This window comes from Lytechinus variegatus, chromosome 12, assembly GCF_018143015.1.
Source record: "Lytechinus variegatus isolate NC3 chromosome 12, Lvar_3.0, whole genome shotgun sequence".
NCBI classification, from domain to species: domain Eukaryota; kingdom Metazoa; phylum Echinodermata; class Echinoidea; order Temnopleuroida; family Toxopneustidae; genus Lytechinus; species Lytechinus variegatus.
Window position 1 is genome coordinate 15466101 of NC_054751.1, and position 25972 is coordinate 15492072.

The window sequence follows — 25972 nt, forward strand, 5'->3', positions numbered from 1 at the left end:
TTCGATACTCGTTACGACCTGTTTGTCAAGTTAGTGGACATCCTTGATATCGTGCAGTCACACCAACGAATCCTACACCAAACCGACCAATACTATGTCATTGGAAATATATTAGGTCGATCTAGAGTCAGTTTCATTAGTGTGACTAAAGCAGAATGGTTATCCTCAACATATACGAATATGAACACATGTACCATCCGTTGAAAACAAAGTGTAACAACCATTTTCCTAGTGACTCAACATCTATAAAAGTGACCTTTGCGATTGTTCATCATTAACCTTCGGATCTGTCTATTTCTTGGGTTATTAATGCCAAGATCTCTTCGTTACATCCGGAGTCCAGCAAGGGTCATTACGGGTTTTATAGCCAATCAGTCTCTCCGTGATAGCGGCAACTTTCTCGCACCGGTCAGCAGTCGTTTGAAATGCATTCTGCGGCCCGTTTCAGAAAATGGTTGCCTTGTCATTATCTGATTATGGCAACTGCTATGGTATATAGCTGGGCTACGTAACCTATTTCAAATCAAGGTTTCCACAATATATTGAGAAAATAGTTTTGTAGGTGTTTATGAAAGGAGTCCCGAGGGGTATTGAAATGGACCGGGGATGAGAGGGGGTCTAGAGTAGTCGACTGAATTATAGGACATACACACACGCGCACAAAAAGCAATACAACAACAGCTCCATGCAATGCTCAAGAATTTACTTAGCTACATAGCATTTTAGTCGATATATGTTAGGTAAATTTGTTGAATATTTCTCAGATCTGACAAACGAAAAAGTTTATCTTCATTTCTATACCTTCTCCATTTTGCTTTATTGATCACGTTCATTGGACAGAAGCTTCTCGGCCTGTCTATCTCAAGTAGATGTGAAGTTATCACACAAAAAGCAGGACAAAGTACGGTGGTCGAAAATGAAGTTTTTAAGAGTAATTGCCGGAAAGGACATACCTCACTCCTTTTCTATCTCATGCCTTGACATTATTGTTTGTTACATCAGTTTGTGCAAGAATATAATGAGACGACTGTAATAGACACTGTGGATTTCAAAATAATTTCCAAAACTTTGAAACACAATTAACTTATGAAAACTTGATGAATGTGTCTCAGATCTGTCAAATACTCGTTTCTCGTCTATTCCATGTCATTGTTCCTTCCAAAAAGGAACATATTTTGTGCGCACACTTATCTTCAGTTGATATGAAGTTATCACACAAAATTTTGGATAGAGTATGGTGGTCGTAAAGGACATTTAAAAAGGAATTTGCTTGGAAAGGAATTACGTATCTCTTTCCATTTTGTCTAGCTTGCATTTACTACGATCATCCCATGCCGAATTAGTCTTATTAGAAGACATCAGTAGTGGCTATGGGTTACGATTTCATTATAATATGATTTGCGTCCACCGTATGATTTCATCTGATGGTCATCGTAGAGAACCAAAGATAAAGCAAATCATTACGGTTAACGTAAAGGGATCGTACGTTTGTCCTCTGATGCCCCTGTACCGATCTTAGGATACCCGTACATTGAACGATGCACCTGTGATGCGTTTGAGGGCTATAATTTTTGTATTTTTTGGGGAAAAAAATGGATGCACTTGACAGAATCACTGGCCTGGCGATGATGTCAATTCGTACGAAAATCGTATGATCGTCGTTTCGTAAAATGAGGCGGTCTTACAGCTATTATGATGCGATACGATGACCACTGACCAAATGTAACTTTTGCAGGGAAGGAGTGGAAAACAAAGGTTTTCGCTGCAGGTAATGACTGCATAAAGGCACACTTAAAAGTCGTGAAGTGTAAGATACTATTTGATCGACCCAGATTGAACAATCCTTTAAAGACAACACTCTCATGTTTGACTTTTCTTTGTTTCCATGACAACAGGTTCCAGAGGCTTGTCACGTGACTCGGATGCTTTCAAAGTGATCACCAATCTTACATGTTTAGTGCACCGTAAGAAAAGTAAGTAATACTCTATCCATTTTAGGGCTTATGCAATGAGCACATAGTCTTTAGGGCATCGTGCTTTTGTAACGTTAGCATGATCGCCTGGGGATAATACAAACTACTCTGATATGGAGGAAAGGAGGATTTATCTTTAAAAAAAAGGAAAGAGAGAACGGAAGTTGGTGAACGGAGAAAGGATGATTGAGCAAGTGTGGGGTTTGTAGGAGAGTGTATAGATAATGAACAGAAGAAAGACCGATATTGGGTAACTTATGCAATAAGGATAGAAAAGATGCAAAATTTGTTTCTATTAAACCAATCAGTGTCCACATTGGCATACAAACACACATTCATAGGCGGCGGAAGCGGGGGGGGGGGGGGACAGGGGGGACGTGTCCCCTCCTAAATTTGAGGAGGGGGGACGGTCACCCCCTAAATTTGTTGTTGATGACCTTTTTTTTTTGCTTGTCAATTTAGTTTCCTACGTCCCCCCCTAAAATTTTTGGGTTGAAACCCTTTTTTTTATTTTTTTATTTTTTTTTTGCTTGTCAATTTAGTTTCCTACGTCCCCCCTAAAATTTTTGGGTTGAAACCCTTTTTTTTTTTTTTTTTTTGCTTGTCAATTTAGTTTCCTACGTCCCCCCTAAAATTTTTGGGTTGAAACCCTTTTTTTTTTGCTTGTCAAATTTTTATGGGTTGTCCCCTCCTAAAATTTTGGGCTTCCGCCGCCACGTGTTCACAAACGTGTAATGCTGTTATGCCGACACACGCAGTCATGAAGAATTAAAATGAAATATTTTTTTCTCAAAAGTTGGATATGACATGATCAGTAATTACACTGATTTAGTTTTACAATGTCACATGATCACGCTATTTCTACCTGTATGCCTATCTGTATGTACCATTCTTCAAAGGCGCACCCCCACACGCACACAAAGTCACCCTCGCACACACCCTCCCCCTCGATTTCTATCATACACACACGCTCGCACACAGGATTCGTATGTCCACTGCACATGCATTTTGACAACTTCCGGTGTCCTACATTGCTTTTGGTCATGTCATTCCTCCTCATCCACACGTTATTTGGTTTCACTTGCATTCTGCCCTCGGTTACACCAACTATACCGACTCCAAACTGATCGATGACATACCATTTTGAAACACGTAATAGCTTTGATCGGTCTGCAGTCGGCTTCATTGGGTGTGACTGTAGAATAAAACTTGTATTATACCGTTCAAAGAGTAGGGAATGAAACTCGATATTTGTCGGTCACCCCTTGCTTCGTTGACCATTGTGACTACTCAACGGAACAAGACTCCCCGGAGCTTCCTGCAAAAAGGACACTACAGTCATTGTCGTAGGTGTATGGAGTTCCCACGACCTTCTTGCTGTCAGGTATTAAAGTGAGCCGGTAGACACCTAGACATCTCAAGTATCGTTACCTACCGGAGAGGAAAAGGTGACACTAATGGCTTTTGAAAACTTGTTAACGTTGAAGACGTAATCGTGCGAATGTTCTCGAAGCTTCACCGAGTGAAAGTAAAAGAAAAACGAAAATGAGGCCTCAATGAATCCCTTATTTCTGATTCTGAAGAGGAATTGGCTTGCAATGGGATCCAATTGAGACACAATGGCATGAAATGTTCTTCAGATCATTTAGCAGAGGACGAGCATGAATAAATAGAAAGACAACAAGGAGGAAACATAATTCCTGATAACCTTAATAAAATGGATATTGAGATACTTGAGATGAGATCACTGTTCTCACCATATCGGCGTCCATGGAAAACAATGAGTATGCCTAGAACTCCAGGAAAAAAGAAAAAAAGTTATACTAGATTACTATATTTGCGCCTGAAACGTAACTTTCTGCTGGATTGATTTCGAAGGTTCATCAGGGAACACACCTTGGTTTGCATTACAGTGTTTGCAAGCAGGGGCGAAACCAGGATTTTCCAAAGGGGGGGGGGCACAATTTTCGGAGGAAAAATTTTATAAGCAAAACGAAAATGTGTGCCCCCACCCTGGATCCGCTAGTGGTCGCAAGTACATTGATATGGAATTATTATTATTATTATTATTACCTAGAATAGAATTACAATCATTGATTAGGAAGTTTGATTCAAATTATTGAGTAGCAAGTAGTAGTATCATTACCCCTCGCCGCAAAGCAGTGCGTTTGAACCTCTATAATCCAAAGTCGGAGACATTATGTAGGACCCTGGGAATATTCACTCTCGCTCTAATGAATTGATGTTCTACCGAAATGGCACTTGTCACCGAAATCTTCTATCGCTTTATATTCATCCCCATGTATCCTTCCATCCCCTTGCGAATTATTCCAAAGTGCATTTCTAAAAGTGAAATATCCCGACCTTCGTGCTTCACATTCATACCCATTAAGTCGCCATTCATTCAAGAGAATGCAATGGCAGAGAGACTGGTAATTTCGTTTTCTTGCGTTTCGGCGACTTCCTCATAAAAGGCAGTCACACTTTTTTTGAAGCGGAATAGATTGCTATTTTCGAGCGACGACCGCGAAGTGAAATTGATAAAACAGATTTTCGTCCTTGGCCTTGGAATTTCTTATTTTGAATGAATGGAATAAAAGGAGATTTCGTTTATGAAATAGTGAGTGAATGGTGGAGAGAGAGAGAGAGATTGAGATTGAGGACAAAAAGGATCTCCGATAATAATGTTTCTAGCACAGAAATCTAAGCTCCTTTATTTTTGAGGACGAAAATAAATAGGAGTTGGGTACACTTTAGCGGAGGAGGAGGATGAGTACGACGTGAAGAGAGAGAGAGAGAGAGAGAGAATGTGAGGATATGATAAAGAAATGGACGAGATATACGAGATGGAAAACAAAGTGATAGAGGAGATGGGAAAAACAAGATTGGATATTTTTTTGATGTAAAGGTGTGTGTGTGAGAGAGAGAGAGAAGGAGAAAGGACGGAGTGGAGGGAAGGGGGGGGGGAGTAAGAAATCATTTCAATTAAATCTTTCTTTTTATAAATGAAAAAAAAGTCTTCCCTTTCTTTCTTTCTTTCTTTCTTTCTTTCTCCCCCAACTCTATCTCTCTCTCTATATATACATGTATATATAAATATATATGTGTGTGAAATTATACATGTATTTAACAGCTTTGGCAACTCTTTTATTTAAATATTTTGTGAAAGAAATGGATGAAGAGAACAACAAATACACATATTATGTTATTCTGTCTTCTTCCAAAAGAGTTTCTCCCTCTCCCTTGTTCTATCCCCGTCTCTTTATTTCTTTCCCATGTCCTTTTCAATTTCACTTTTCTACCAATTTCAGTATCCTTTTTGTCTTTAATCACTTTCAAACCTATCATTGCACTGTTTGTAATCACCGGGTGCAATCAGGTTGCCATCACATCCCTCTCGAGCTCTCTCAGAGCTAGAGCGATGTCTTGTGTTGACTGAGCTTGCATCAGGGACTATTTGCGGGCGTCGAGTTTGCACATGAAATTCGCCTCTCGGAATGATTATTGATGAAGTTTCGCAGCTCGCTAAGAACATGGCTCCATAACAACGTCTAACAATTCCTGCGCGGATTGCATTTATCTTGATAAAAGCAGCATTCTTGAATAAATAAGCTCCCCGATGAGGAAACTCTCAAGGTACACAATGGTGAGCAGGCCGCTGATCTGTAGATGCGAGCCCGCTTCCTTCTTAGGCGTATCCGTAAAAATTATGTCTTCGGCTAGCCCTTACAATGTTTTATGGCAGTTGATGCGTTTGCAAACACTATCAAATGAGGGAGGTAGGGAGAGATTCTTATCATGGATATAACACGCTTGCACGAAAGCAAGCCTTTCGATCTAACTGATATTGCTAATTTTGTTTCCAAATAACTTTCTGTGGGATTCGACATCTCATTCGGACTACTTAACCCCCCCCCCCATATGAAGTCAAGTTATATTTACCGTGAATAAGTTGAATGAATACGAATAACTTGACACAAGCACTATTGGGATCAAAGATTATTAATATTGGAGAGGAGAAGAATATAATTTCCTTTAAGCGGAGCAGGATCTTTTAGAGTTATACTCTAAATACCAGAAACAGTTCATTCTTCAGAAAAATCGTTTATTTTTCTTTATTTATTCATTTTTTTTTCGGGGGGGGGGGGCGACGTGATGATTTCTTGAGATGAGAATATGCTTTGCGAAGAGGAATTACACTGTTAGAATAAAAGAAGTTCCTGCAGTAGAGTCTCGAGAACACCTCTAATCTTATACCAGATTGCATAATCTTACATTATATCATGTAAAATTACAGGATATTGGTATTTGGTGTATGAAACCTTACAAATTTCTTTTAATAACACACCCTTTTGCCCCTTTTAAACTGACCTGTTATGTTATTATATATTGCAGAACAAATTAATGTTTTATGAATTCACAGAATGATTCTGTTATTGCTTTCTTCAATTTTTTTTTCTCCTATAAAATCAGTTTTTTTTTTAAACAGTGTATCATTATACTTGACTTACATTATTGTAAAAAAAACCCCGAAACATAGAGATTCATTTCATCTCCATTTACCCCTAAAAACTCTGGTAAACAATATATATCGTCGATAAATCACATGACGTAAATGTGGGTATATTCATCACGTTCGAATAAAATTTGCAAACACTGGTTTGTGATTCCCATTTAAAAGGTTAATGCACTATTACCAAAGTCGGATTTCTAAAATGACATTCGAAAAGTGGGATTTATAATAGGCTACATTGCTGTTTAGAGGGATCAGAAAATATAAATTTTTCCATATCATGTAAGCGGTAATCATTGTACATAAATGACGTTTCAAGTCCCAAAAGGTTGTGTGGGGAAGTGGCCTATGTCTGTTGATCGCACGAAAGGGCAGCGGCCCCTTTATACATTATACATGAGCATTTATGTATATAAATTTTAAGGGAAATACACTGTATTATGTGCTAGTAGGGGGGGCGGAGGGGTTGGGGGTAAAACTGAAACCAGGGTGGATGAGTGTGTGAGAGAGAGATAGGAGGAGAAAGAAAAAAGACAGAGAAAAAAAAAAAAGAAGAAATGGAGTATAGCAAAGAGGGAGAAAATTATGAAGGCCAATTTTGAGCAATTTTGATGTAATAGCTGCTCAAGCAACAGGGGCCCACGGCGTCAGTTTAATGAATGAATATTTCTTTCACTTTTCAATGTCGCTTACGTACCGTCAAATAATCTAGATATAGAGACCAAAATATCTTAAGTAATGAATAGTTTGCAAGTTTCGCCACAGGCTATATCCTCGATTCGAATCTATCAATCGGCGATGAACCATCTGCAAAGTGTTTCGTGATTAAGAAAGATGAAAATCGGAGACAAAAAAGGAAGGATTAGAGCGCATGATGAAAAACGATCTCTTAATTTCCTTTCGGGGACGGTTAGTGGTGCCAGTGCATTTTCATGATTTTCTTTTTATAAGTATATAGGTCTTATATGAATAAAGGATGCTTGGGTTAGACATTCGAACGGAAAGACGTATTTCATTTGCATATTTTGATAGTCAACTGTTTTTAGCTCATTAGAGCTGAATGCTTGGCCAAAAACAGGGTACTTGGGGGTGCTGAAGCACTCCAAAGATTTACCTGAGGGTGCTGCGTGTATTATTTACCTTATAGGCAGCACCCCCTGGATTTTTCCCTTGTCTAATTTCTCCTGGACCGAAATCACCTTCATTTTGTAGCGAACCCCCTTTTATTGTGCTTGTCAAATCAAACCAGCTCCCCCTGTGAAAAAAATATCGTCCCCAAGCAGGTACCTGGCTGCATGCGAACATTTGAACCAACCTATCTGCCCAGCCAGAAGTACAAGTTATCAATATTTCTTTACAAAATTTTGAAATTTTTCTTCTGATATCAGCATGATTTGGGCCAAAGCTATAAGGGTTCTGTAACACAAAGGTACACGATTAATTGCCAAACTTTGATAACGATTCTGATTTGTTGACCGTTTGTGTGTTAAAGTAATCGCGTATGCAACTGTGATTAAAAGTGCACACGTAGTTACCAATATGGTGAATGGTAAAACACACCTCTGTGTCTAAAAGAAGTGCGCCCCCATTGTGGAGTCCCACAGGGGTCAGTCTACCCCCGGAACCAATATAGTTCAAATGTATTTTTGGAAGTTAGATTCCCTCTTAGTAATTTAAGATACAGCGGAAACCAGCTTATCCATTTAAAGTATTTTTTTGCTGCTGCACCGCGTCTCTGGAACTCTCTCTCCCACATTCTTCAAATCTCACCCTCTCTTCAGCAATTCCAAAGAAACTTGAACACCTACCCAATGGCTATGATGGCTTATATTGCTTCTTGATATCATAGTTAACCTCCTCTCCTTATGAGTCTTATTTGTAGTCTTCATTCATGTGGTATTGTATTTTTCTGCTTTATTGTTGTCATGATTTCATATGAAATGTTAGGCGCATTGAGTTTTCCTTGGAATTGATTTATGCCCAGCAAAAATGATTCATTTTCACATGTTGATTATCAATTGATTAATTTATCTTACATACCTTGAATTATAGTCATAAATGTCTTTATTTTACAAGGTTCAAAACTTTTGAAATTCCAACAATCGAGCCTCCACGTAGTCATTGAATATTTTTAAAGCATTTTGCAACGATCTCTTTTCACATGTGGATTAAACTTGTGCGGAATTGTGTTTGACAGGAAATAATAGAAAATGAATGAAAAGCTTTCAGAGGGTTTATTCAACAGGTTTTCTTTTGGTCTGTAAGGGCGTTCGAGGGAAATGAAATTGATTTGATGTGCATTTCCGGAATATCTGCTTTTCGAATTTCATTTCTCGCAAGGTAAACATTGCTAAGTCTTGCACTCAAAGGGGAATAACCGACCGAACTCTATTCACATTTACCGAGATAAGAAGGAAACTGAGATTGAAACAGTCTATATTTTCTTATTCATTTAAAGTTAATTTGTGCTATCTTATAAGGATATACTTTCAACATTACGTCGGTATTGAAATTGATTCCTCACACACAAAAAAGCGCTTTATATGAACAAGTTTCTTTTGTAACTAATGAGGTATATGCTAACAATGACATAATCAATATTATATTTTTTTATACTTATTGATTTCACGTTGAATATTGCTATTAATTGTTTATAAACATAGAAAAATGCCTATCTTCTTAAAAATCTGAAGAACATCCCTAACTTTACATTCTATACCAGGTGATTGATGATTTACACAAGTTATTTATTATTTTACAGAATAAAATGATAAACTGATTCTATGCAAAGCTTTATAAAATTGAAATTCCCATTCAAATAAACTGCAATAGGCCTTTACGGATGGAAACATTAATTTTTATTTCGATAATATTGAAATGGCCATGGGATGTTAAAAAAATCGCAATATATAAAGTGGAAATAGATTAAGTGGATAAAATTAAATTAGATATATTCAAATAAATGAAGACTATCACTAGAACAAATTGGTTTATTCAGCTCCTAAGTGCTAAAGGGATAGTTTCGCGTTTAAAGATCCATAATTTATACAACATTGTTACTATTATTGCAATGCAATAACCTTTTGTTTTGATAGCACATTCCGCAGCTGTTGAATGGATGGAGTAGTTTTTTGTCGGAGGATATTTATCCGAAGATTTGCAGCATATTCTGCACGCCTGGGCTCCCTCAACTCAACCAACCCTTCTGTTACTTCTGAAAACATCCCAATAATGATTTCGTTTCGCAGCATACCTCCGCAGGGTGTATTTTCTCATCCCGGCTCCTTCGGCGCATAAGCGATCCAGAGCGCGGGGTTTCATCTTCATTCCTAGGGGCGATTCAACTGCAGAGAATGAGACCCAAACAACGTATGTTCGTCAGATCAATCTTGCACTACATACTGCAGTAAAGTATACACCCTAGGCTAGCAACATTTATCCTTCGTTAAGTGAGATGTTTCAGAAAGCGTGAACTAGCTACGTATACCATTTTTTCACCTTGTCTTATTTCTGTAGATCCCGCGTTAGTTATCATTGCTAGATTTAGAAAAGGGGGCATCATTTATGTTCTCTTTATACCAGTCCTCTGTTCTCCCCCACTGCTATTATGGTGTAGTCCGCATGTATGTCTATGTTTTGCTGGTATAATTGGCATCCTGCTGATGGGTAAAGTTGTTACATTTGTCTGATGGAAATACATAAAGAGGGGTGTAAATTTCTCTCATAACTATCCTGCAGTGTATTTTGATAGTGTTGATGTAGATTAGCAGCATGAACATCGATAAATGTCGAGGACGAAAGTGGCTTCTCCTTCGTCATGTTCGTCTACTTCTCGAATGTTCAGATTAATGTTCGTTTTTTTATCTTAGAAAAAAAACCCACCGTAGGTGTAAACTAAATGAAGACCAGAACCGAGTCTTGGTGTGATTTAAACTTAACACATCTAAATTTAAATTTAAATTCTACACTTTCCATGTGTAGAATATTATAAAAGGGAGACCAGCTCCATATATCAACTGAAAATTCGAAATGAAAGTTACAATATTTATCGGGGGTCTCTCAAAAGATCAACTTGATGACGACACTCATGCATTTTCACAGATCTAACCCTGTTCAAATAATAAAATCATGGAAACAGCGACAAGAAGTGCAGTAGCATTCTCAGATTATGATGTTAGGACTGTTCGCGTCCTGATTAGCTTAGTCTCCAACCGTGTAATAAACAGCAACGCATAATGACATGAGAAATGTGAAAGATTAGAGAGGCCCACTCCTTCAACCATATAAAACCATAGTAACACTTTCCGTTGCAAAGTAATTCATGAAGATCAAAGACGAATTACAACTTACACATGGTTTTTCGATCTCCACGGATATCATGGTCCATGTTCTACCTCCAGACCAAGAATTTATAAACGGAGAATAATGTAGTCTTTGAAGAAGTGAATCGAAAGAAGAAGAAAGTATTTAGGAATAATATTGACGTTGTATTGATTGATATAATTTTATGTACACTTGAACAATCCTGATTTTGAGGGTCAAGAGAACGAAGTATATCTACCCGCGTTTGAGTTTTGTTTTGTGTTTGTCCTGCTTTGGTATTGGTCTTAATGATACTCCACTTTCAACTATTCTCACCTGAAACAAAATCAAAGTCTAAAAACCATTCTGAAGGTCTGACATCGTAACGTCTAATGGGCAAATGCATCTTTAAAATATGTTAACAAAGTCAAGGACATTCTTTCACGTCCGTGCTGTTTAGATCTCAAAATTGTCTTTGAAAGACGCGATCAATAAAAAACTTGTTGAATGGGGAATAATAGAGGAAACACGAAGAAAGGATTCGTTAGGACGAACTTCCGGATGGCCGTTGATCATGCGATAAACATGTTAACTGATATTTCCAGACAGGACAAACGAATGAAAGCGCAACAGATATATATACACTCAGAAAAATGTTGGGCATCATACTGCCCACGCAACAATTGGTAAAAACCTTAATCCAGTAGTTTTAAGCCAATAATGTTTTGGGTGAAAACTACACAGTATTGGTTGAAAACTACCCAGAGTTGGATAAATTTTTTCACCAGTTGTTAAGTGGACAGTATGTTGCCCAACATTTTAAGAGTGTAATCTTCCGCAAAATAAAGACTTCATGAAGGGATGTCATTATAGTCAGTTTAAACCGTAGCCTAAAACGTTCAGACTTTTTCTTAGTGTTGAACAAATTCACACTTGAAAACATGGTTCTGTCAATCCAGAGATTCCTAATGGACGACTGTATTTCAAACATCGTGTCAAGGATCTCATGGACATTGAGGGCTACTCTATTTGACATGTACTAAAAGGCATTACAGAAGAGACGCAATCCATTTAAACCTCCGAAGATTCTTTCCTAAGAAACATGTAACATGGCGAATAGTAAAACAAATGGGGAATGGTTAAAAAAATAACTAAAACTAAAAGAAAATTGAAAAAGGGTCAGTTAGAAAGGCTTCGGTATTGTTTTTCAACGGGCAAACATTACATGCCTAAAACATACCCATAGAAGTGACGGCAATGAATACAGCCGTCTGAGGAACATGGCTGTTTTTTTAGGGGTAGAGATTTTAAAGTTCTTTGAGGAAACTATTTTTATTGATGGACATGACTTTAGAGTGTGATCGTTTCAAATCCGATTACTTTAAGCCAATGACGTCATATTGAGTCCTCCATAACCATGATAACACATCAATGTCAAGGTTAATATCGTTCTGTCAAAGGACTCATCAGCACATTCTTTCTTGTTTAGATAGACAAAGTGTATTTGATTGATTGATACAAAATAAATACATTCAAACAATAAAAGCATAATAATTGAATCAATAATATTGTGAACAGGTATATGAATATGATATTATGAAAAACAAAACTAGAAGGAGATTGAAATGGCTTATCCTAGTTGAAAGGGATTATATTGTGTTTGTGTTGAAGAATTATGGCGTTGCTGTGTGTGTGTGTGTGTGTGTGTGTGTGCGTGTGTGTGTAGGGGGGGGGGGCGAGTGTGTGGGTGTGTGTGTCCGTTTATTACTGGGTTTTACAGACGATCAAACGTCGGGATCGACTCGTATAACGTCACCATCCAAAGACGTGGTTCGAATCTCGAACCCCTGTATAACTACCAGTTGAGGTATTATGATGTTGTGTGTGTGTGTGTGTTACTGAGCTTTGCAGATCTGCACAAAAATCATCACTAGCGTTTAAGACTGAATTTTAACGTCACCATCCGAAAGACGTGACTAGGGCTCGAACCTCGAATCTCTGCATCAGATCATAGATTGCATGGAGCTTGGACTACTGTACTGTTGCACGTTCCAATGCCCGCCCAGTCTGCTGATTTTCAATAACTGAAAAGTGATTCGAAGCAACTAAAACTCCTTTTTATCATGATGGCGCCAAGAACCCAAAGTAGCCATAACTATCATGATTATTTTGAGCCCTGCACTCTTCTTCCTTCATCAGTTTACGGTTGTCCATAGTCTTTACATACATTACATTACATAATTGGACACGCACATGGTTTATCAATCACTAGGAGGATTTTGTATCTTCCCGAAGCTAAGAATCAAATACGTATTCAAAACATGTAGTTACAATGGAAATGCATATCTGTTTGGCCCATTTCCCTAATTTCAGTCTAGACTCCGGTATCGTTTTTCAATTAGCATAGATCCCTTTTTGGTTTGTACCGACTTGATTAAATACAATTCTCTATGAGTTTTATTACAAAAGTGCGAATACTCTGACTCAGATGTTCCAATATCAAGTTGCGTGAGATTTTCTTTTGTGATTTTTCTTTAGATGGAATATCGTTTTTCCCATAGGATTTGTCATTGTATGTAAGTATATCCATCCTCGGGAATTATATCGAAATTTATCTTTTCATAACAATTACTGCTTTCCCAAACTAATTTTTGCTTACATTTGATATAATTTCTGTTTCAAATTTCGCCTTATCATATCCCAACATCCGTCAACAAATGACCTTAAAATTGACATGAGCAACAGATTACTGATACAATAATGCCCGAACAAGAGACAACAACGACAGCTACAACAATAACAACAACAACAAACGTGACAGCTCATGAATTATTCATGTTTCTGCTTCACGCGTATGCGATATGGTATCGTGTAAGTGATTTACGTGAGGGAACTCAAAATGCCAAGGCCAAGTCGGAAATCGACTTCAAAATACTTGAGGATGCCCTAAAGCCAAACCTTGAAGAAGGGATTATTTCGAAAATGGGAGCAAGAGAGGCAAACAGTTTACCTGGGGGAGAGATTGAGAGGTCGTGAAGAAGATACTTTATAGCTTCGAACCATTTCTTTGTGTTAACACATTGTGTTGTGTTCTTTCCGTTGCAATATGAGTTGAATCAAAAATGACTTGAAATATGAAACATGATAACATCCATTTCATCCAATCAGAAACTCACACTGTGGACTTCCAAACGGTTTTGAGTTGCGTTTAATCCGTTTTTCTGCCACGGTTCCTTGCGGGTAATGATTTCCTGGTATCACAGATCATCACGATTTATTACAAATTAATTTGTCGATTGATTGCATAAGTAAGTCACAATGTCTGCGATTCCCTTACTGAAATCTTAATCTCATCTTATCTGCTATTTTGAAATTGCAGCCGAACTGTAGCGGAAAAGATGATAATCAGAGAGCAGTGCCATTATTGATGGGGGATACGGCCCAAGGTTGACGTCGGTTTTATAATTCCAATGGAATATTATGGATAGTGAAAACGGGGAGAGTACACACAAAGTTTTTCACGAAAATTCACGTTATTTATGCATGACATCTACTCAACTCTAAAAAATATATATAACAAACAAGAGCAAAAATGTTTTTTGATAGATTCATTCGCTTTGCTCTCTCACTTACCTACGTTTTCGAAAAAAAATGTATTCTTGCTCCCCCGATTGCAATAAGAACACCAGGAAAATAAACCTATAGGCATTCATAATCATGCAACGCCGTTGAACGATCGTACGATTTCAGGTAGACATATCTACGACAAATTAAATAAGAGATTGAGAAGCCGTTGCACCATCGCCAGGCAGCCTCTGCGCGAATATCGTGTAATCTCGGGACAGCCAGCTCCTGCATTAAAAGACAAGTCCACCCAAACAAAAAATTAAACATAACACTCAAAATTTCATCAAAATCAGAAATAAAATAAGAAAGTTATATGACATTTTAAAATTTCACTTAAAGTCACCAAACAGTTATATGCACATCGTGGTCGGTATGCAAATGAGGGGACTGATGAACATTACCCACTCATCATTTCTTTTGTATTTTATTATATTGTATTTTTTTATATTAAATATTTCAATATTCTCTTAATTGTCATGAGAAACAAGGTTTTAATTCTCCCTGAACATATGGAATTACCATTGTCTGAACATTTTTCGGTTCAACCAAGAGGGACATTATTGTCAATTCTGTGAAAATTGAAATATTTTATACTTCAAACAATAAAAACCAAAAGAAACAGTGAGTGAGTGACATCAACTCTTTCATGTCACTGAGTTGTGCATAAAACTGTTTTTGTGAAAAATAAGCGAAACTTTAAAATGTCATAACTTTCCTATTTTACATCCGATTTTGATGAAATTTTCAGCATTATTCTTGTTTGATATTTCTTTATTGATTCAAATTCAATTTTTATATCGGGTGGACTTGACCTTTAAATTGGAATATAATATCCGCGTAATCTTCGCACGGCATTCATACGGATGTCCCCCGGCACCCCACCCCTAAACTAAGACCGGACAGAAATGGCAAGAACATCCAAGCTCTTCTAATCGCCTATATGCTACGGATCGGGTAACACGTACACTGACGTATGGCATATTCAACATGGACTCAGTCACATCTAAGAGAGAGATTATGCTGCGGTTACATCAACAAAACCGATTCATACCAATCAAATATGTTACATTATATCCAATGACATACCATCGGTCGGTTTGGAGCCAGCTTCGTTGGTGTGACTGCAGTCTCCATCGGTGCTGGAAATACCCTAAGCATACCAAACCCTAATTCAAGGCATTCTGAGGTCGTGTAGGAATAACTTGAATATCTTTATATACCTCCCATGCAGATATAGATATAGAAACCCAAATGGATGATATTAAAGGCGAAATCTATTCCTACGGTTAGAACCAGATTAAGTTTGTATTACTGCAGCGTGTCTTAAAGATAGCGATTTTAAATGCGGATTTTTTTTTAGATAGTAGTTACATATCGATCAAGGTTTGGTGAAAATGCATCGAATAATAGCAAATGTATGGAGATTCTGACTAAATTAATTTCTGTTGGGAAATAGAATTGAATTTGAATTCGTTTTGTGTACGTCATAAGCGAGCAGCTCATCCATACTTGATGAAGCATTAATAACGTTGTCTCAGGAAAAATGGAAAATTTACCATTTGCAGGAATGTCTCGGGTTGTGCTCACACTTATAAAGAAACATATATTTGATCATGAAAAATTAAAAGTAACAATTTTGAAATAACATTATTTCACATTCATTTCTATTTCCTCGATGCCTTAATTACAGGGTGGACATCCATGATAGAAGTAGTAAGAGGGTGGGGTGTTGGGCATTTATTGTGGAATAGGATGTTTTTTGTGTTCATGATCATTTTGAAGGGAGGAAGAAAACGGAAAGGAGGAAGGATGGGAGGAGAGAATAAGGGCGATTGAGAAAGGAGAGTAAGATATTTGATTGAAGAATGGATGGATGGATTAGAGAAAGATTGATAGATAGAGAGGAGAGAAAGAGGATGATAGAGAGGGAGAGAGAGGGGGGGGGGGGGTGAGGATGCTAGAGGAAGAAAGAGTGGATGGTAGTAAAGGGATTCTGTTTTAGTAACTCCTTATTGTAGTTGAAGCCCATGCATGTTCTTGGTAGAGAATAGTGCATCGTTATCCAGCGAAGAGTTGGAATGCAAATAATAGGCAAGGTATGGAAGAGGAAACCAAATGGATACTGCTACAAGACTCGAGTTTGCTCAGGTGTAATCGCATCCACGAGGTCAAATAGGCAGAGAAGTGAGAAAGAGAAATAGAGAGGGAGACAGAAAGAGAGAGAGAAACAAAGAAGAGAGGAGAAGAGACTGATGGTGAAGAGGTACATTGAGAGGGTGGCGGAGTTAGAGGGAGAAAGAATTGAAATAGAAGAGAAAGGGAGGGAGATGGGGAGGAGGGAGGGGCAGAAGAAGAGAAGAAAGAGATAGGAAGAGATTTTGAGAGAGGGAAGGTGCATAAAGGAAAGAGGGAGAAAAACAGTTTAGGAAAAATTATTTAGAGTCGCGAAGAGGGGGGGGGGGATGGGGAGGGGTTGATGATAGAGCAACAGAAAGAGGGAAAAACGGGGACATGGGGGTGAGAGATAGGAAGAGAAAAAGAAGATAAAAAGAGAGGGAGTCGGCTCAGTGATGGAAGGTCTGCATGGATGGAGAACTAAAGAATGAAATTCCCAAATCCATTTTCATTAAATATAATGAGGGAATAATGGAATCGGAATTTATGAACTATAAATATAATTCACATTTAGGAAATTACAATGTAAGATTTATATAGCCCCATTCAGAATCTCACTATACTGGAAAAAGTGAGTATAATTTTACCCTCTGTTTTCCCATTTTTACCTGTACAATCCTTGTCATAGACGCTACACAGTTATTTGGTATGTTATCAATACTTTCGGAGAAAGATTCGACGAAACGATGGCACCTGTATTCATTTACAGATATATTTCACTTTGTGTTGCAACCATTATCGGTAGCGCAGTATACCTTCATACAGAAATTACGAATGAAAAAAAAATGAAAGTAATCGATGATTTTATTAGAACTATCAGGCCTCTTAGATAAAAACCACCTGCATTTTCAATGATTTGTACTCCCGTCTTAATCTTGACCCGATTATTAAATTGACCGTTACAGAATTAGAAAAGTTAAACGAACTGATGGGAGCCACTGACCTCGAAAAATTCAATAATTTTTCCGCTTTGTTGATAAAGCGATTTGTTTTAGTCTTTAGCCATTCAGCCCATCTGCTGTGATGTTTTCTTAAATCTTTTCTCATACACTTTCCATTAAGTTACATTAGCCTCGGATGGATTATTACTGATTTTCAGTTAGACCTTTCATTGTTCGTGCATATGTTAAGAACGATGGCATTAGCAAGTTTCTTACACAGTCATTTTCTTCCACCACGCATGTTTAACAAACATTGACTTAAACATAGCAAACTAAATGTATCAGATGACATTTGATATTCTACCTCGAGATTTGTTTCAAATTCCATTGGTGCGTAATATTTTCTATATCGTAAATGAGAAATACTAGTATTTTATTCCATTGACAGGTGTAACACGTCTTACTGGAATTGAAATATTTGATGGTATTATTGTTTCCAAATGGGTGAACAACAGTTTGCAGGAAAACCCCGGGAAAGAGCTAAGAATTGTCAGCTTTCTGCGATGTATTGTGTAAATGTCTGGAAGTGAAGAAAAAAGTAATGAATCTATTCATTGGCGATATTATATACATACATTGTTGAAATGATATGCCTGGTTAAAATATCTAAACTTAGTTCCTTATATAATTTCCAACCTAACAAAAGAGTATGCTATTTTGAAAGCGGGTGTTTTGTCAAGTGCAAATAAACCATGTAATAACAGCACAACGCGTTGCCTAGCAACCGTGTTTTTCACTGTTCTCTTTCCCCAATATTCGGTATCAATATCCCAGGTTGGGTGAATATAACGTATTATATACTGTACATATAGTTAGAGGAATATTCTCATTTGATCATGTGATTTAATCAATATCTGTTGCAATTGTGATTAGAAGAAAATGGGAGAGGTTAAAAGAAAATAAAAGAAGAAGACAATATAATGGAAGAAGACAAAGGAAAGGAAGAAGAAGAAGAAAAAAATCAGATTAAGAAAAAGAATAAGAAGAGGAGGACAAAGAAGAAGATGGATAAGAAGGAGAAGAAGAAGAAGGAGAAGAAGAAGAAGAAAGAGGAGGAATAGAATTAGGAGAGAATAATATGAAGAAGAAGAAGAAGAAAAAATGAAAAGAGAAGAAGATGGAGAGGAAGAAGAGAGGGTTGGAGGGGGAGAAGAAAAAAATACAAAATAGAGGGGGAGGGAGAAAAGTAAATGTCCAATTTCAAGACACAATTATTTCATTTTCTCAAGAACAAGCTAAAAAATATATTCAAAATGAGAGGAATGCTACCACAATGCCATTCTTAGCATACCCTATTCACCACTGTACCCACTCAAATTCTTACTCTTAAAAGACACAATTTAATAAGGGACATCATTTATGCTACGATGTTTTCATATCTAACGTAGATGTGTATCCAGGTCCTGGTTTACATATCACTCAGAAACAATTGAACTTAAAGGGAAATTTCATACTAGCCAATGAAATAAGCACTATTTCAGAAACTTACAATGAGAGGTTTAGCACATCATTAATGATATCTTGTGAAATACTCCCGCCTTTACTGCATCAAAAAGTGTAAGGAAGTGTATGTTACTGAGCACGAGTATGATGTTATAGTTTTGTACTCATCTTTTCATCCATATCTAATCTCTTTTTTCCTCTTTCCGCTTTTTTTTCTTTCTCTTTCTCCTCTTTATGAAATAAAGGCCAAGATGGAATGTGTGATCTTTAGGACACCCTAAAATTAATATTAAAGGTGCTCCCCCCAAAAAAAACGCAGATGGAAAGATTAATTCTTTCTTAATCATTTTTTTATCATCATTTGTGCTTGCCTTTTTCTCTTTTTGTGTCTCTTACTACCATATTGTATGCCTTTCTTTCTCTTTATCTCATTTTTACATCATGCAATGCAACATGGTAGACCCTTCATGCTAAAAGAGAAATGTTGACGAACCGTCCTTATTGACGCGGCACTTAAACAAATATTAATGAGATCAGATTTCCACAATATGTATCATGCCTGAAGTGTGCTTGTTAAAGTATATATGTATAGAAGCAAAATTATTATATAGGACAGACGTTGCATCCACATGTTTATACACACCCCTTTTCTTGTACTTGTAGTCAGTAATTGATGAAGTTTATATATGTGACAGATGCAACGGGGCATTGCACAGGGGAAATGAGGTGTGTCTTCGAATGAATAAGGCGAACAGTTGGAAAGGCTTCTGATTCCTTCCAGCTCAACAAGTTCAAACCAAGGGCGCTGGAAGCGGGGGGGGGGGGGGGGGGCAGGGGGGGGGCACTTGCCCCCCCAAATAAAATTTTGGGGGGGCAAAACGAGATTTTGCCCCCCCAACGTGCCCCCCTGAAAGATGAAAAATGATAAATTATTTAAGGACAAAAGTAAATGAAGGCACTTTTCTGCCTGAAAATTGTCATTTCCATTGTCAAAAGTGAAAAAAATTTGCCCCTGACGGGGCAAATACATTATCGCGTCTTTTGACGAACAGTTCCTCTGTGAAACATAGCTTTGATAAGCCCCTTTTCCATCTTATTACAGTGTGATAACGTTTAACCTTTTAATGAATACATTTCAGACTAAAAGCGAATGGCAAATTGATAGTGGTCCACCAATGATTAGGTTTATAATTCTATGATGCTGGCTGTGTCGTCTAACAACGCGCGGTCGCCCAGAAACGCTCAGACCGGACTCGATATCGCTAACGCGCGTGAACACTATTTACTCGAGCAAGATATGGAATCTATGTCATAGCTGTCAAGCCCAGAAATCATAACATGTCGAGAAACTTGTTTCAATTATTTCATTTTGAACTAAATATAAATTGAGTTAATACAGTGATAACAAGAGAGCGGTGTTGGCTCAGTCGGTAACGCGTCTGCCCGTCGAAGTCGAACCAAAGATCGTAGGTTCGAGTCCACCCTGGGCGGATGACTGAAGTCAGTGCGTTGTGTGTAAACGTCTCTCCCATGTTTCATAGATACAGGCTATGTTACAATGGAAAACACTCCGTCCCTCGGATAGGACGTTAAATGGAGGCCCCGTGTAGAGGAGAGTCACCACCTTTGCACGTTAAGAACCCACTGCACTATTCGTATAAGAGTAGGGGGACACCCCGGTGTCGAGGTCCACCTGCATCCCCCAGTAAGTTATATCGGGAGGAGAGACCTGTGGATCATAGTGATTCAGTTCGCTTTTCGCCTCTCAGGCACAGGTGACGCCAAACAAATAATAATAACAATTCAGTGCCCTAAAGAAAATACCAAGGTCATTTCAACTCAATATAGATGTTATCAGAAAATTACACTCAGAATAATCATGTGTAGAGGATTATAATTTATAATTTGTAAAAATGGTGAATCCCACTCGAAAGCAACTTAGAGATAATGTTTAGACATGAAAAAAATAAAATCATCTGTGAAAGTGTCTTCTTGACCGGACTCATATTATCCGAGATATGAATAAAAATGTAAAGAATATAAAAGAAAAAATAAGCAGTATAAGTTACAGTACTGCTCTACTATAAAAAAAAATCTTAAGATATTTTCACAGCCCCGTATTTTCCTCTATTCCTTTTCATTGGCATGATTGGAAGGCGTTTTGTCTGATATTATTTCAGCTCATATATAGCACTTATGTATTTTAGATTCCAAAACTTATTCCCATTACCTGTTACTAATCATATCGAGATGGCCGCTATGTTCTCTGGTTCATCCCAGCTTTTGTTATTCATGGACGTTTGCAAAAATAAAAAAAACAACCCGGGAGTGGGTGGGGCTGCAAGACCTAAATTTTCGAAGAAACGTAAGAGCGAGGGGATTTGTGATGGGGGAGCTTTTGCATTTTCTAGAATAAAATTGAAGGATTTCGTGCACACTTTGGGTGAATTTTGTGAATTTTGCCCTCTCGATCGGCGGCCCACGGCTGCGTAAGGTCATGTTTGTCATCTTAAAGTCTTTAAAAGGCCTATATTACATTGGTTTGAAACAATTTCGTTTGCAATAAGGCTCGTAATTTGCTGGAACTGCGACCTTGCATCATGAAGAAACACCAGGCTGGGTCAGGAGGGAGGAAACAGAAGGAGCAAAAAGAACTCCAAGACTGTTTAATTCTCAAGAAATTTATTTTTGAATGCACTTAGAAACGCAACTTTTATACTCCATTTTTACACAAAATCCTTACCGTGGGGGGGGGGGGTGGGTGGGGGTCCTATAGCCTCTCCCGCTCGATCTCTTCGGTATCTCACGCTGTCAAAAATATTGTGCCCCCTTCGGGATTTTGCCCCCCCAAAACTGAAAGTGTTCCGGCGCGCCTGGTTCAAACTTACATTGACAGTGTATTGATAGTACTTATTCCATCTAAGATGGGACGTCTTGGGATTGATAACACAAGACGCAACTGCCAAGAGGAAAGAGGTTTAAGATAACATATGAAATTCTGAAAGTACTATTAAAACATCATGAAAAATCAATATGCAAAATGAAATTTTGTTGTTAAAGGTCAAGTCCACCTCAGAAAAATGTTGATTTGAATCACTAGAGAAAAATCAGACGAGCACAATGCTGAAAATTTCATCAAAATCGGATGTAAAATAAGAAAGTTATGACATTTCAAAGTTTCGCTTTTTTAAAACAAAATAGTTATATGAACGAGCCAGTCTCATCCAAATGAGAGAGTCGATGATGACACTCACACACTATTCATTTTTTTTAATGTTGGAATTATACAATATTTCCATTTTTACGAAATTTGACGATTAGGACCTCCTTGCCAGAAGCACAAAATGTTAAAAGAATGGAATTCCACGTGTTCAGGGAGGAATGAAACTTCATTTCACGTGAAAATGACAAGAAAATAAAAATATTTCATATTTCATATAATAAAATACAAAAGAAATAGTGAGTGAGTGATGTCATCAGTTCCTCATTTGCATACCGACCAAGATAAGCATATAACTGTTTAGTGAAATGAAGCGAAACTTTAAAATGCCATAACTTTCTTATTTTACATCCGATTTTGATGAAATTTTTAGTGTTATGCTTGTAGGATTTTCCTCTTTTTATTCAAATCAAGTTTTCGTTGGGGTGGACTTGTCCTTTGATTATCAAGGGAGGGTGGAATGTAAATCTAGCGAAGAAAATTGCGAGTGGAATTACAAACGTAACATGACTCACCCTGGCACACGAACATATCAACACCCACACCATGATCGTGGGCCAGATGCACACCCTCACGCAAACACCCTCACGAACACACCCTTCACACACAATCCCACACCCACACATACGTATACATGCAAGTAAAATTATCTACAAAAAGTGTTGTGCTACAGGGTTAGAAAATGTATCCTTAAAAAAAAAAGTTCTTGCCGCAGAGTCTCGAGAACATCTGTAATCTTACCAGATTGCGTAATCTTACATTGCATCGTGTAAAATTACAGGAAATTTGTATTGGGTGTATGGAATCCTACAGATTTCCTGACATAAAACACCCTTTCCCCCTTTTTAAACAGACCTGTTCTGTTAAATTGTAGGACAAATTCCCTTTTTAAGAATTCACAGAATGATTCTGTAAAATTAAGCAATGCATTGTCGCTGACGATTTTGACAAGCTCTTCATACTCAGTTACACTATTCATGAGAAATTCGTATTTGGTTTGGTAATTCTTTGCCCTTATAATATGCTTCAAGGTCAAGTGATTGCGTTACGCTGTATATACTATACATATACATTATTCATGTCCATTCGAAATCAGAGTTTACTAAGTCCATTTCAGAAAATGACAACATGTGCAAAATGCTTCTGAGGTCTGTTTCACAAAGACTTACAACTATGTCACGTTGTCACTATTGTAACTCCCATTGAAACCTTAACTGTGATTGGCCACTGAGCCTTGTTATCACGGCAGTTGCCATAGTTGTAACTCTTTGTGAAAATGGACCCGGCAGTCATATAAAGGCATTCAACTTTCCAAATGAGTTTATGAATACAAGAATGACCGATGTCCATCTTGGCTTTTTGGAATCGGTGTTGTTGCCATGGTGTAACTTATCTTCATTCATTTTGTTTCTTTTAATATCCGTAAGCGTCGACAACATTCTGTATTCCCATGTGAGAATACCATCTCTCATCTTTCATTAAATACTTTGATTTTTGTGAACTTTGAATGATGAAAACGGGACATTCTTGCGAAGACATACCGGGAGCTGTGTAAATGCATCCTCGTAACCGGCGCCTGAAATTGAAATCTTAATTTCGGCCTGTAATGATGCAGCCACACTGATGAAACAAACTCCAGGCCGATCAAAATTATGGCATTTTTTTCATTGACATTCCATTGACCGGTTAGGAGTCGGATGCGTAAGTGTGACTTCGGCACACTGTCACTGTCGGCAGCCATATTTCTTACCCGCTCCTTCATATTCTCATCTTTTAGACTCGCTTTTTCCAATTTTTTTTCAGTTTGTCTGGTCTACGTTCTTCCATCATTGATCATCCCCCACATACCTATATGATTGATAACGATGAAGCCAATTTCTGGTTTGGTGATGGAAAACGGTGATGCATGGCTAACAGGTCCATCCATGAGCCCCAATTTACACCTGCCTGTGATTGGGTAATTACGTGATGAAGAAGTCCACCGAAGATGAGGGATGTGGTGTTAGGGGGTGCGGGTAGGGGGCGGTGGAGGCGACAGAAGGGAGGGAGTTTTGATTGGAAGTAAGCCAATTTATTACGTTTCTGATGATGATGATTTTCATCAGGTGATGATTATTGTTTTGATGGTGGTGGTGGTGACGATGATGACGATGATGAAGATGGTGATGATGATCATGACGACGATGATAGTGGTTAAGATGATTTTATGGTGGTAATGATGATGGTCATGGTAGTGATGCTGATGATAGTGGTAGTGATGACGACAATTATGATAATGGGAAGATAATGTTGGTGATTGTGATTATGGTTATAATTATGTTTGAGGTTGTAATGACGAAGATGTTGGTAATGATGGTAATATTTGTGATGATGTTGGTATTGATGGCGTTTATGGAGCGTTGTGGCCCAGTGGATAAGTCTTCTGACTTTGAAACAGAAGGTCGTGGGTTCGAATCCCAGCCATGGCGTAATTTCCTTCAGCAAGAAATTAATCCACATTGTGCTGCACTCGACCCAGGTGAGGTGAATGGGTACCGGGCAGGATTATTTCCTTGAATGCATGAGCGCTGAAATGCAGCTCGAGCTAAAGCCGGGGTAATAATAACAACGCGCTTCGGAATAGAATATTTGTAGATAGATGGCGCTATATAAATGCCTATATTGTTATTATTATCATCATTATTATGACTTTTAAAATGATGCTGATGATAGTGATGATGATCTTTATGGTGATGTTGGTTGTAGTGCTTAAGGTGGTAATAATGATATGACGTTGGTTATTATCATGCTGTTGATGGTAATGACGCCGATGATGGGGATGATGATAATACCACTACTATAACAATGTATCATGCACAAACAACAATCAGTCATGATTTCTATTCAAGATATATTCGCAAATAATGTAAATGGCAGGCATTTTCCCCTACTTCAACGCAAAAAAATCAATGAAATGAACATAGGCCCCGTCAAAACCCACCACAAAACAAGTCCATTGTACATCGTCAGCGAACTTACCAAGCGCGAACAGTGGAGAGTGATTTTTAAGAGATGCACAGAAAACCCAAGAAACCTTTATTAAAAATAATAGCGAAGCGGAAAACGGCCCCAAAAGAGAATGAAAATAAACAAAATGCTTCAGAGATAGTTGGTCATTAATTCAACCAAATGGCCTACAGTGAATAGATGAATGCGAGGATGTCCGAAACTGATATCAGAGATGAAAGTGAGACTGAGAATGAAAGATGAGAAAGTGAGTGGTTTTGGACCGACGAAAGAGAAAAGAAGATAGAGAAGGGAATGAACAAGAAAAAAAATAGCGAAGTTAATTTAGAATTGGCCACGAGCGATTGCTCTGATCGATCAACAACTTTACGATATTTCTCCTATGTATGATAGAGTTCGAGTCAAATCTCAAATTAAAGACAGGCTTGACTTCCGAGAAAGGAGAAATTAATTTCTCAGCTGTCCCAATTTTTTTCTACAAGAAGATAATGTCTGCTGATAGAACGATGGTCTTACCTTTGTCAGAAATATCGAGAATACGTGAATAAAACTCTAATTCACAGTTCATTTGACTAGACCACACGGTTTTGATATTCCCGATCATCATTATCATGTTGCCTGATGTCACTGTTTTCTTTCAAAGACGTCTGTAGTCTCTGCCATGCATGATTACATGTCCTGGATATTATTCATAGTTACCACGCACGTGCAAGACAACGTTTCCTATTTTTTTAAAACTATATATTTTTTCTCCAAATCATATTTTATTAAC

General features: G+C 37.8%; 1 protein-coding gene across 1 annotated transcript in view; it reads left to right on the forward strand.

The window, feature by feature from the left end:
• Nucleotides 1-1897: 1897 nt before the first annotated feature.
• Nucleotides 1898-25972, forward strand: part of LOC121425392 (histamine H2 receptor-like) — a 32054-nt gene continuing 7979 nt past the window's right edge. Inside the window, exon 1 of the mRNA XM_041621432.1 lies at nt 1898-1973. The gene's annotated coding sequence lies outside the window, so the exon portion shown is untranslated. The remainder of the gene's footprint in view (nt 1974-25972) is intronic.